This window comes from Rattus norvegicus, chromosome 10, assembly GCF_021556685.1.
Source record: "Rattus norvegicus strain SHRSP/BbbUtx chromosome 10, alternate assembly SHRSP_T2T, whole genome shotgun sequence".
Lineage (NCBI taxonomy): Eukaryota > Metazoa > Chordata > Mammalia > Rodentia > Muridae > Rattus > Rattus norvegicus.
This window is the reverse complement of record NC_141543.1, coordinates 74,586,629-74,597,245: the sequence shown is the minus strand read 5'-3', so window position 1 is coordinate 74,597,245 and position 10,617 is coordinate 74,586,629. Positions and strand designations below refer to the sequence as shown.

General features: G+C 47.0%; 1 long non-coding RNA gene across 1 annotated transcript; it reads right to left on the bottom strand.

Annotated features, from left to right (window-relative positions):
* Positions 1–6,573: 6,573 nt before the first annotated feature.
* LOC148003013 (uncharacterized) lies at positions 6,574–9,675 on the bottom strand. Its single transcript, XR_015631890.1, has 2 exons — positions 9,479–9,675; positions 6,574–7,600 (listed from the first exon to the last, which is right to left on the bottom strand). It is a non-coding gene; the product is annotated as an uncharacterized LOC148003013 (long non-coding RNA).
* Positions 9,676–10,617: the final 942 nt, after the last annotated feature.

The following is a 10,617-nucleotide window of genomic DNA, read 5'->3' as shown; positions in this document are numbered from 1 at the left end:
GCTGTCAGATACAGTGTCAGGCAGGCATGATTTTATTAAAGCCGTGGGGGTGAGGAGGGAGACAGAGAAGCAAATATATCCAGTATACTGTCATGCTGTACTGCGGTGGAGTTTGGTGTCAAAGGTCTTGTCTCTGGCTCCTAGTTAGTATCACCTGGGGTGGGAAGCAAGCGCAGGGAATTAACCCTGGCGTGCGGTGACGTCATTGTTTTTTTTCCTTTTCCTTTTTCTCTCTTTGTTTTCTTTTGTTGCTTGAGGTAGTGTCCTCCCTAGGCAGCCCTGGTTGTCCTGAAACTCATATAGATCAGACTGGCCTAAAACTCACAGAAATCTGCCTGCCGTGGAATGCTGGGATTAAAGGCTTTTACCACTATGTCTCTTTCTTTCTTTTTAAACAGGTTTCCCAGAAGCCTTGAAATGAAGTCGAGGTTGAAGGATTCTACTAGTTGAAGTGTCATGGGCTGAAAAAGAGGTATGATCTTTGAACAAGGTACTCACCCTCCTGAGTTTCTCATTTAACCCACCAGTTGGAGTCCCTTGGTGTGACAGCCGTGCTCAGTATTTAGCCGGAGCACAGGGCAAATTCTCAGAAAATGTGGCTGTGCTCTTCACTCCGCAGAGTGGAGGGGTAGATTCCTCCAGGAGGCCACCCCTGCCGAGGCAGAAGTGAGAGCTGCTTTTGGCAGCAAGGAGGCTGAAGTGGGACGGAGGACCGGAAGTAACGAGGAAGGAAACTGAGTTTGGCTATCCAGCCAACAACAGAATCTGCGAACAGACTGCTACCAGTCACCCCAGCAGTTCAGCAGGGTGCCACGGGTGGTGGGGGAATTCTGCAGAATACAGGGCGGGTCAGAAACAACAAAAACCAACCATCTACTTCCTGCGTTAACCTCAAGGTTTGTCGATTGCGTTCGGCCAAGCCAAAGCATGATGGGTAATACTGCGGGCTTGTTCCTTAAGGATGGCTCAGATCCAGAAGGCTGGCAGAAGACAACGTCAAACCTCTGGGGATTTGTGGAGAAGTGCACGTTAATTGGTTGAGTTGGGTAAAACCAACCTGGCCAACCTGGTTTCTGGAATTCTGCCTGTGACGCATCACCCTCGACTTTTCTGGAAACATCTGATATTATATAGATGTTCTTCACAAGGGATGGCGAGGGCTTGCCCTCGCTCCTCTCTCTGCTTTCTCTTTCTATTTAAACCATCTGCATTCCCACATATTTAAGGTGTTGCTTCATGCAATGTAGAAGACATACGAAATGGACTTTGAGGAGCCAAAGAGATGACTCAGTGATTAAGAGCACTGACTGCTCTTCTAGGGGACCACGTTTCAGTTCCCAGCACCCACGTGGCAGTTCACAACTGTCTGTAGCTCCAGTTCCAGGATATCTGACACCCTCACAGAGACATACATGCAAGCAAAACACCATTGCACATTAAAAAAAACCCCACAATGATTAAAAAAACATTCTGAGAAGAAATGAACATGGATATTCAATTCTGCTTTAAAACTTGAAATATTTGAGTGTCAGAATCCCTCACCCCAACCATATCTACCAAGACCAGCAGGATTTGTTTCATTTTGTTTTATTTGCTTAGTTATTTAATTTTTGAGACAGTCCCTTGTAGCACTGGAAGTGGTGGGAGCCAACCCAGGTCTTCATGAATACTGGACAAGCTCTTCCCACTGAGCCACACTCCCAGTCCTCTTTTGTTTTATAGACAAAGGGGAAAGGCAGAGGGGTTTTACCACCTAAAATTCAGCTGATAGTTTTAGGCTTTTCTTTCAATGTATTCAGTACAAAACACTCCTTGGCCATTTAGTCCATAATTTAAAAAAAGACAAAAAACCCCCCAAAACAAAACATAAACAGAACAACAAAACCAACTCAATTGCTTCTATGAGTAGGTTTTATGATAAATTGGAGAGAGGGAATTAAATTTTTAAAATTATGTTTTCATGGTTTGTGTGTGTGTGTGTGTGTGTGTGTGTGTGTGTGTGTGTGTGTGTGTGTGTGATGCATGTGGCACAGTGCTTGTGTGGAGGCCAGAGGACAACTTGGGGGAGTTGCTCTCGCCTGCGTGTGGGTCCTGGTGATTGAACTCAGGTTGTCAGCTTGGAGGCTAATACCCTTGTCTGCTGAGCCATCTCAACAGCCCCGGGGAGGGTTTTCTTTGATGAAGACTTATTTTTGGGGGGAGGTTTGGGTTTTGAAACAGGATTTTACTATGTGGCCGAGACTGACCTGGAAAAGTATGCAGCCCAGGCTGGTCTTGAATGCAGAATCTTTCTATAAGAGTGTACCACGACACCCAGCATGGAAATGTGTTTTTAAATGATCCAAACTCACAAAGTGCCTTTATAATTGCAATAATCATGAGATGCCCATAGCATATTGAGTCTCTTACTTGGCTGACATCAATCAGGGCAATTTTTTTTTCTTTTTTTCGGAGCTGAGGACTGAACCCAGGGTCTTGCACTTGCTAGGCAAGCGCTCTACCACTGAGCTAAATCCCCAACCCCAATCAGGACAATTATTATACATTCCCTTTCTCTTTCCCTCCCTCCCTCCCTCCCTCCCTCCTTCCATCTCTTTTTCTTGAGATGGGGGTCTTTCCATGTGGTCCTAGCTGTGCACTAGGTAAATAACAGAGCCTTTAATTGACATATAAGTGTGATTTGACACTTATTCTTGTTCCTTTCATTGTCTCTTTGGAGTGATGTTAGGCCAGTCCAGGTCTCTCTCTCTCTTGGGTCCTATAGAATTGGAAAGTTGGCTACAAGCTAGGCCTATTCCCCTTCCCACACTGTGCAGCTTATGAACTACAAAATGACCCCCACCTCCCCTCCATGACCAGTGACCACCACTGCCCGGGTTCCCTTTTCTTCTATATCAACCCAGGCTGTTTTATTCACCAACTTCAGACTCCAACTTCACCCCAACCTCATTTCACAACCCCCAGAATGTGGTTCCCCACCTCCAGGGACCCAGTGAGCCTCTCAGGACAGCAGCATCCAGATTAGGACCCATGTCTTGGCTGTCCCCACACCCCTGCTGACAGAGCACAAAGGGCAGAGTGACTCGGGTCACAGACAGATCCACGCACACATTTCACCACAGAGGAGACTCTTTCGCCCCAAGGGGCTGTTTTGGTTCAGCAGCTCCTGTGGCTCGGATAAGTTAATCACTGATGACACGAGATTAATTTATAACTGGACAGCAGACAAGATAGTTCAGGTCTCAGCGGGCGGCACTGAACTGTGGCGGGGCATGGCTCAGAAGACACCTGGGTGTGCAGCTCGGTGCTGAGGCTGGGAACTCCCAGATCCCCAGTTTCCTCACGGGCACCTGCTCTCCCTTCCTGTACCCAGTGTAGCTGTTTGTCTTAGAAAACCTGTCCAGGCAGCAGTCAGGACGGCTAGGTTGGCATGCTAGCCTAGCCAGATGTAGGGGCCACCTTTGTGGGTCTGAGTGTAGGGAGGAAGGAGGTGACTAGAAGATGTGGAGGGAGGAATGGGAGGCAGACAGCTTGTGGGTTCCCTAGGAAAGCAGGTCTCTGAGGCCATGGGCCCCATTCATTCCCCGGGTCTCCCTGTTTTCCCTCCCAGCCTCGGCTGTCTAATTCTGGCCTCCCCAAAGACAGAAGTGAGAACAGATGAGCAGATCTGTCTGTGGCCTGCTCTCATGTTGAATAAAATGACTCTTTCTGCCACACTGGAACTGTGTGACTGTGGGTGTCAGGGATGGCTGCCACCCTACTGCCTGCTGTGCCATCTTGGATTCATCACTGTGTAGTCCTGGCTGGCCTTGAACTCCCAGCCTGCCTCTGTCTGCCTTTAGAGTGCTGGGATTAAAGGTGCATGCCACCACATCTGGTGGGTTTGGGATTTTTAAGTCAGGTTTGAACTGATAATGAGGGTCCCAGATTAGGCTGGGCCAGAGGGCCAGGCTGAGCCTTGAGTGAGAGGGAACCCTTTGGGGATCTAATTTTGGAGGCATCCAGGGAGAGCAAGTCTCTCAAGGCAAACACGACCACTTTTAAAACAGTATCTTATACAGACCCCACCTCACCTGTGCTTCTGGTTCAAGCCTTTTGAAAACAGCATATATATATACATACATACATGTAGGCAAAGACACGTTTCTTCTTGCTGGAGCAGCCTGCTAGCACAAACAAGTGCCCTTGCTGAGTTCCACCTGTACCTCCACCCAAATGGACAGACCTAGGTGCAGGACTTGGCCAGTGGATCCCACTCCCTATTCACCATCTCCCATCGGCTCCCCTCAGCCAGGCACCAGCCTCTGAGGTAGACCTGCTGATGTCTCTTAAGCGTAACAGGTTGGCTCTTGGCCCTTTGCCACTACTAGAGAGCTCTTTTATCTCACAAGGACACGATTACGTCTTCTATGGGTATAAATTGGCTTGGCTATTTAGGAAGGCATTTATATGTGTTTTTCTGAAGAACTAGTTGTTTTTCTTCACTAAGTTGAAATGGTGATTCTTTGAAATGGGGTCCAACCAGGTTCTTTCATATGGTAATTCATACACTCGCTGGCTGATAAGCCTTAGACTTGGCATAAGGTTCAAAGCGGAAATTGAGTTCAGATGAGGAAGAGGGTTGCTTTTGGTCACTGCCACTGGGGCCAGTTTGGTCTCTGTGGTAGGTGCAGGGTTGGGGAAGAAAAACCTTGTAAAACCAGATTTTGTAAAAAGAACCCCAACATGGTACCCAGAAAGCAGAGAGGAGGTGTTGCTGTTTGGAAGAGATAGAAAAGGAAACACTTTCTGGAGAGAGATGATGTTTTTTCATATTGCAGGCTAAAGTGGCACCTCTTCCAAATCCATCCATCCAACAGTGGAGAAACCGGCTCAGGGACATAGGGGGGACAGGGCTTGGCTTAGGTCACAGGGTGAGTGGGGGAACCTGGTTGGTGTCTAGTAGGTGCCTGCTTCTACACCTGACTGCAGTACTGGTGGCTTCTTCAGAGAGGGGCCATGGTCTGTCCATCATGAGGGTGGTGGGTTCTAAGACTGATGGCTCATCAGTCTCATTGTGGCATCAGGGACAGAGTGCCCTCTGGGGGGGAGGAAGAGGAAGACAGAGGCTACCCTCACAGACACAAGAGTGTCTCTGAGTTCTACGATACACCCATCCCTATTCTGTGAGTTCTATGATACACCCATCCCCATTTCCCAAGACACTGTAATGATTGATTCTTGGATGTTGGAGGCTTGGAGGAGTCAAGATGGCACCCACCCTTGAGTCCAATCATTTTTGGAGAAGCATCTTCAGTGGTAAACCAGCACCCAGCACCTACGGGTGCTTTGTTAACAGTAGCCTCTCCATGGAGATCCCATTAAGGAAAGAGACGGAGGAACTCCAGAAGCTGCAAACAAAAATCCACCCAAAGGTGCTTTAAAAAGTATTATTTTCTGTATCTCACAGTGGAGCAGGCAGGCTACATCCCCTGTCCAAAGTCAACCCAGTTCTCCTGGTTCTGTGCCATTTCTTCAGGGCCAGGCCGGTGTCTTTAAGACTCAACTTCTGTTTTCCACCCCCCAGAGGACCTGCATGCATTTGAACAGAAGTGTGGGTCAGCGAGACAGTTGCCCAGGTGGCTCCAGTATTTGACAATGCTGAACATGGGAATCCTTGTCCTAAAGCAGTGTGATCTGGGAGCATTGTCAGATGGTACCCAGGCATGTACTTACTTTACACGGATACCACCCTGTTTTTGTAGGCCTGAGCTCCATTGGTAAGACAGAACCCTTTGTAAGTCATCCTCTGAGGTCGGGGCAGGGACTGGGGGCATGGCTTGGTGGTAGAATTCTTGTCTGTAATGCACAGGGTCCTGGGTCCGGTCCCCAGCACCACACACAACAACTACTGGGTCAACATAGGCTCTTCTGCGAGGTTGCTTCTTGTCAGTCAGTAACACTGTCCCTTGTAGCCAGGGCCTCGTCCTTCCCTTGTCTCCTAGTTACTGTATGTCCCAGGGAGGGACAACTTCAAGTGAAGACCACTAAGATTTCTTTAGCAAAGCTGTTTGAGAGAAGGGGCAAGGCTCACTTTACCAATGAGCCCTAAAGCCCAGCAATATTTCCAGCCTGCTTAAGTGAATATATCAGACATGCAGAGATCTAACACTGAAGGACACAGGCAGGAATATTCCAGGCGAGGAGGGAGGAAACTCACATCATGGGCTTGATTCAGCAGGTTGCATAACTTCTCTGGGTCCAAATGCCTGTTAAAGATCCTTCTTATACAAATACAGGTTATGAATGCTGACAGAATCTTTTCACTAATCCAGTTCCTTTGTGATACCAAGCTTCATACATTTCAGCTATGCTTAGAATCTTTCTTAATTTCGTTTTGTTTTGTATGTTTTGTTTGCTTGTTTTTGTTTGTTTTAGGGTAGGGTCTCACTATGTGCCCTGCATGCCTTGGAACTTACTTTGTAGACCAAACAATAAAAGAACCCTAGGCCCTACCAAAAGTCAATCCTCAGGACCCACACGGCGGAAGGCAAGAACTGACTCCCAAAGGTGGTCTTCTGACATCCATGCGAGTGCTGTATGTATGAACTCTTTATGTGTGTGTAAACGGTAATTCAAGAGAAAAAACATTCAACAAGGCAGAATCACAGCCATGTACTAAGAAAGGCGGGATTTGGGTAAGGTCAAGCAAGAAAGCGATGACTGCAGTAAGATCCTAACTGTCTAGAGAGGACCAAGGGAGTGAAGAGTACTTGTCAATTGTTGTTTCTGGGGGAAAAAAATAAAAAGAACAAGAAGATCGAAGGCCCCCCCAGCCCTACACCCTGCCCTCACATTCTCCATTTAAAAGAAAAGCCCAGGAAATTCCAAGCAGGAATGCCTTGCCAGATAAGACAGACACCGAAGAGGACCAAACTTCTAAAAAGTAAGCATTTTGATCTCCATGCAAACATGGAGTTAATCCGGGGACGGCTAAGCACAATTGCGCAGATGGATTCGGGGTGCGGAATGGTCACTGAGCTCAGAGAATGCCAGTTCTGTCCAGAGTCCACGCTCTGTAGGGGTCAAAGCTGAACCTGCTGAGTGAGGCACGTGGAAGGCTCCGTGTGCAGTCAGCCTTGACCATGCTGTCTACATCTGTTTCCCAGTTTGCTCACCTGGTGGTTTCAGGAAATGCAAATCAAGGATCCAGAGTGGTATTCGAAGATGTGTGTTACGCTGAACACATAAATCAAACTCTCTGGGCCTCTGTTTGCAGCAGGGAGGGGGTAAAGCTGTTCTGGCTGTGCGGCCTCCCACATCCTTTTCTCCTCTAGCCAGGGACACTTGGGTTATACAGAGAAGCCACTGGTCCTCTCTGCACATTTCTGCTTCAATTGTGTCTTCAAGTTCATAGCTATCTGGCAGTGAGAGGTCTGCTCTGGGCTTTTCCAAGGGTAGGTGCTGTACAGGGAGGAGGAGCCAGTAGACATCCCTAGTGACGGGGCAGGGCAGGATCCAAATCAGCAGGGCTCACAGACTCTGCAGGATCTCAGATCACCTGTACTCCAGTTGTTGGGGAATGTTGGCAGCACGTGGTCCTTGGGTCCTCATTGGCGCTCTGTAGGGAAAAGTGAGCTACTGAGTGGGGTAGAGTGTTTCCACTTAATCATTACACTGCTGACATCATGAAAAGTAAGGAATGCGTGACCCCGGCATAGGACCACAACGAGCGGAAAGAAGGCCAGATTCTGAGTAAGTGATGGGGTAGAGGCTGGGGAAGCAGCCTGGCGTGAATCGTGAATCTCAGCCTTCCCTGCCACTATCTTTCATGGTTAAAGGTTGCAAGTGGCCCTGGCTATTTCAAAACCCCAGCGGGAGAGCAGAAGCATGAATTTTCACCATCCCGGAGGGTGAGGGTAGCCTTGAAAACAAACACATCTTCTATCTAAATAGGAAGCTGGCTGTTTGCTTATGCTACGGATGCTATAAAAAGGCTGCATAAGCTGAGAAGTGACTCTTGAGCCTTGGACTGACCCCTGACATGTCCTGGAGGCTCCTTCTGGAGGAAGGATTCTAGGCTCTTGTGTTGAGTGCTGCCCCAAGAGCGTGTCAAGAGGAAGCAGTCCAGCCAAGGCTACAAAGATAGCTTTCTTACACAGATGATGATCACATATGAGTGCCTGTAAAACTACAAAATTACCAAGGCTGTGCCAGTTCTGAGTCTGAAGCTGCCCAGGTGAAGTAGAAGTCACTATAATCTAGCTTCAAAATTTATTTTGTCACATGTTAAAAATTGGACAAGGGGGCTGGAAAGATGGCTCAGTGGTTAAGAGCATTGGTTGTTCTTCCAGAGGACCCAGGTTCGATTCCCAGCCACCCACATGGTGGCTTACAATGGTCTATAACTCCAGTTCCGGGAGACTCAATGCCTTCTGCTAGACTCTGCAGGCACCAGCATGACTTAGTGCACAGATAGACATGCAGGAAAAGCACCTATACACATAAAATAAAAAAATAAAAATGAACTGGGCACAGACATGGTAATATATGGCAGATGCTTCCTGGAGTTTAGAAGATACTAGGGATAGTATTTCCCAATATGGGTAGACCAGTTTGATCCACTGGGTTCTGACACTTCCCAGTAACTCAGCTCTTGATCTTTTAAGGTAATTTACCTTTTCCTTACCACTTAGGAATTCAGAAAAGCATTTGTGTAAGGGATAAACAGCAGGGGCCGGAGAGTTGGCTCAGTGGTTAAGAGCACTAAAGTAAATCACCACATAGAGCCAGGCCAGCCAAGGCTGCACAGTGAGGCCCTGACTCAACAAACAAACAAACAAACAAACAAACAAACAAACAAAGAGAGAAACAAACGAGAGCTTTGGCTGCTCTTGCAGAAGATCCAGCTCCCACATCGGGGTTCACAAACCACCTATCGCTCCAGACCCAGGGGACCTGATGCCTTTTGGCCTTCCTGGACTCCACACATAGTACATAGATACTCGTGCAAAACACACAGACACGGGGTTGGGGATTTAGCTCAGTGGTAGAGCGCTTGCCTAGGAAGCACAAGGCCCTGGGTTCGGTCCCCAGCTCCGAAAAAAAAAAAAAAAAAAAACACACAGACACATACAAAATTTAAAAAGAAAGACAAAATTACCTATTCTCTCAGCTTTCAGAAATAACCTAATACATTGGAAAAAATTTCTTTGTAAATTGTCAAATATATATATATATATATATATATATATATTTATGTGTGTGTGTGTACATTATTACATTACATTAATGCACACACATATAAAATCTTATTTTATTTCCTTAACATTATTGTCCAAGTATAGTCCCTCCCCGCTTTTGAGTTTATAAACAGGGTCTCACTCTGTAGCCCAGGCTAGCCTGGAACTCTCTATGCAAATCAGGCTGGCCTTGAACTCAGAGATCCCGCCTGCTCCTGCCTACAGAGTCCTGGGATTTAAGGTGTGCACCACCATACCTGGTAATTTAAAAGTTTTCTTTTTCCGAACCACTCTAATGTATTGAGAGTAGAGAAACGTCATAAAAGTTTAGCCCCAGCTGTTGGACTGCCTTTGATTTCATCTTGTCAAACAGAATGAAGTGTGTGTTCACCCGAGTGTCTTGGTCTCCATTCCTGGAGAATGCTGGCCAAAGTATTCCTGGGTAGGAGGGATTTCTTTTCTTTCTTTTTCTTTTTCTTTTTTCTTTTTTCTTTTTTCTTTTTTCTTTTTTTGCATTGGGATGCTGGCAGGCTTTTCTCGGGATGGAACCCGAGTTTCCTCAGATCTGAAGGTCATGGCAGGATACATTCTGTATGCAAATGGGGTTCGAGCTGGAAATGACTCAGACTCTGTGGTTTTGGCCAGTCCGTTACCTTCATCATCTTCTGCTGACACAAAACAAAACAACACAAACAATGACACAAAACCGACCATCTCAGAAGTCCTAGCATGTCTCCTGTTACTGCGTGGAAAGGGTCTATGTCATCAGGCCCATTCTGGGAGATTTTTCTCTTCATGTAAAGAGGTCAGAAGAGACTTCTGGAAAAGCACCTGTCATAGCCCAAGATGATTCTGTGTCGGCATCTGGCTCAGGGAAAAAGTTCAAAAAGAGCTCACATTACTAGGTGGTGCCCGGGGTACCACCAGTGGTCTACTTAGCCTATCAGTTCCCAAGCATCGGCCCTGCCCTGTTACTGAGCACTATTACACAGGACACTAATGAGAGAGAGAGAGAGAGAGAGAGAGAGAGAGAGAGAGAGAGAGAGAGAGAGAGAGAGAATGAGAGAATGAGAGAGAGAAAGAATGAGAGAGAATGAGAGAGAGAGAGAGAAAGAGAGAGAGAATGAGAGAATGAGAGAGAGAAAGAATGAGGGAGAGAGAGAATGAGAGAGAGAGAGAGAGAGAGAGAGAGAGAGAGAGAGAGAGAGAGAGAGAGATTGTTGCTTGGAGAAGTTTGTGGGTAAACTGTGCCAAGCCTGATGACCTGAGTTCAATCCCTGGGACCACAGGGTAGGAAAGAACGCTTATACATTGTCCTCTGACCTGCACAAGCATCCTTTAAAGCTCTCTCACCCCCAAGTAAAATTGATATTATTGAGCTCTATGCTTTAAGACT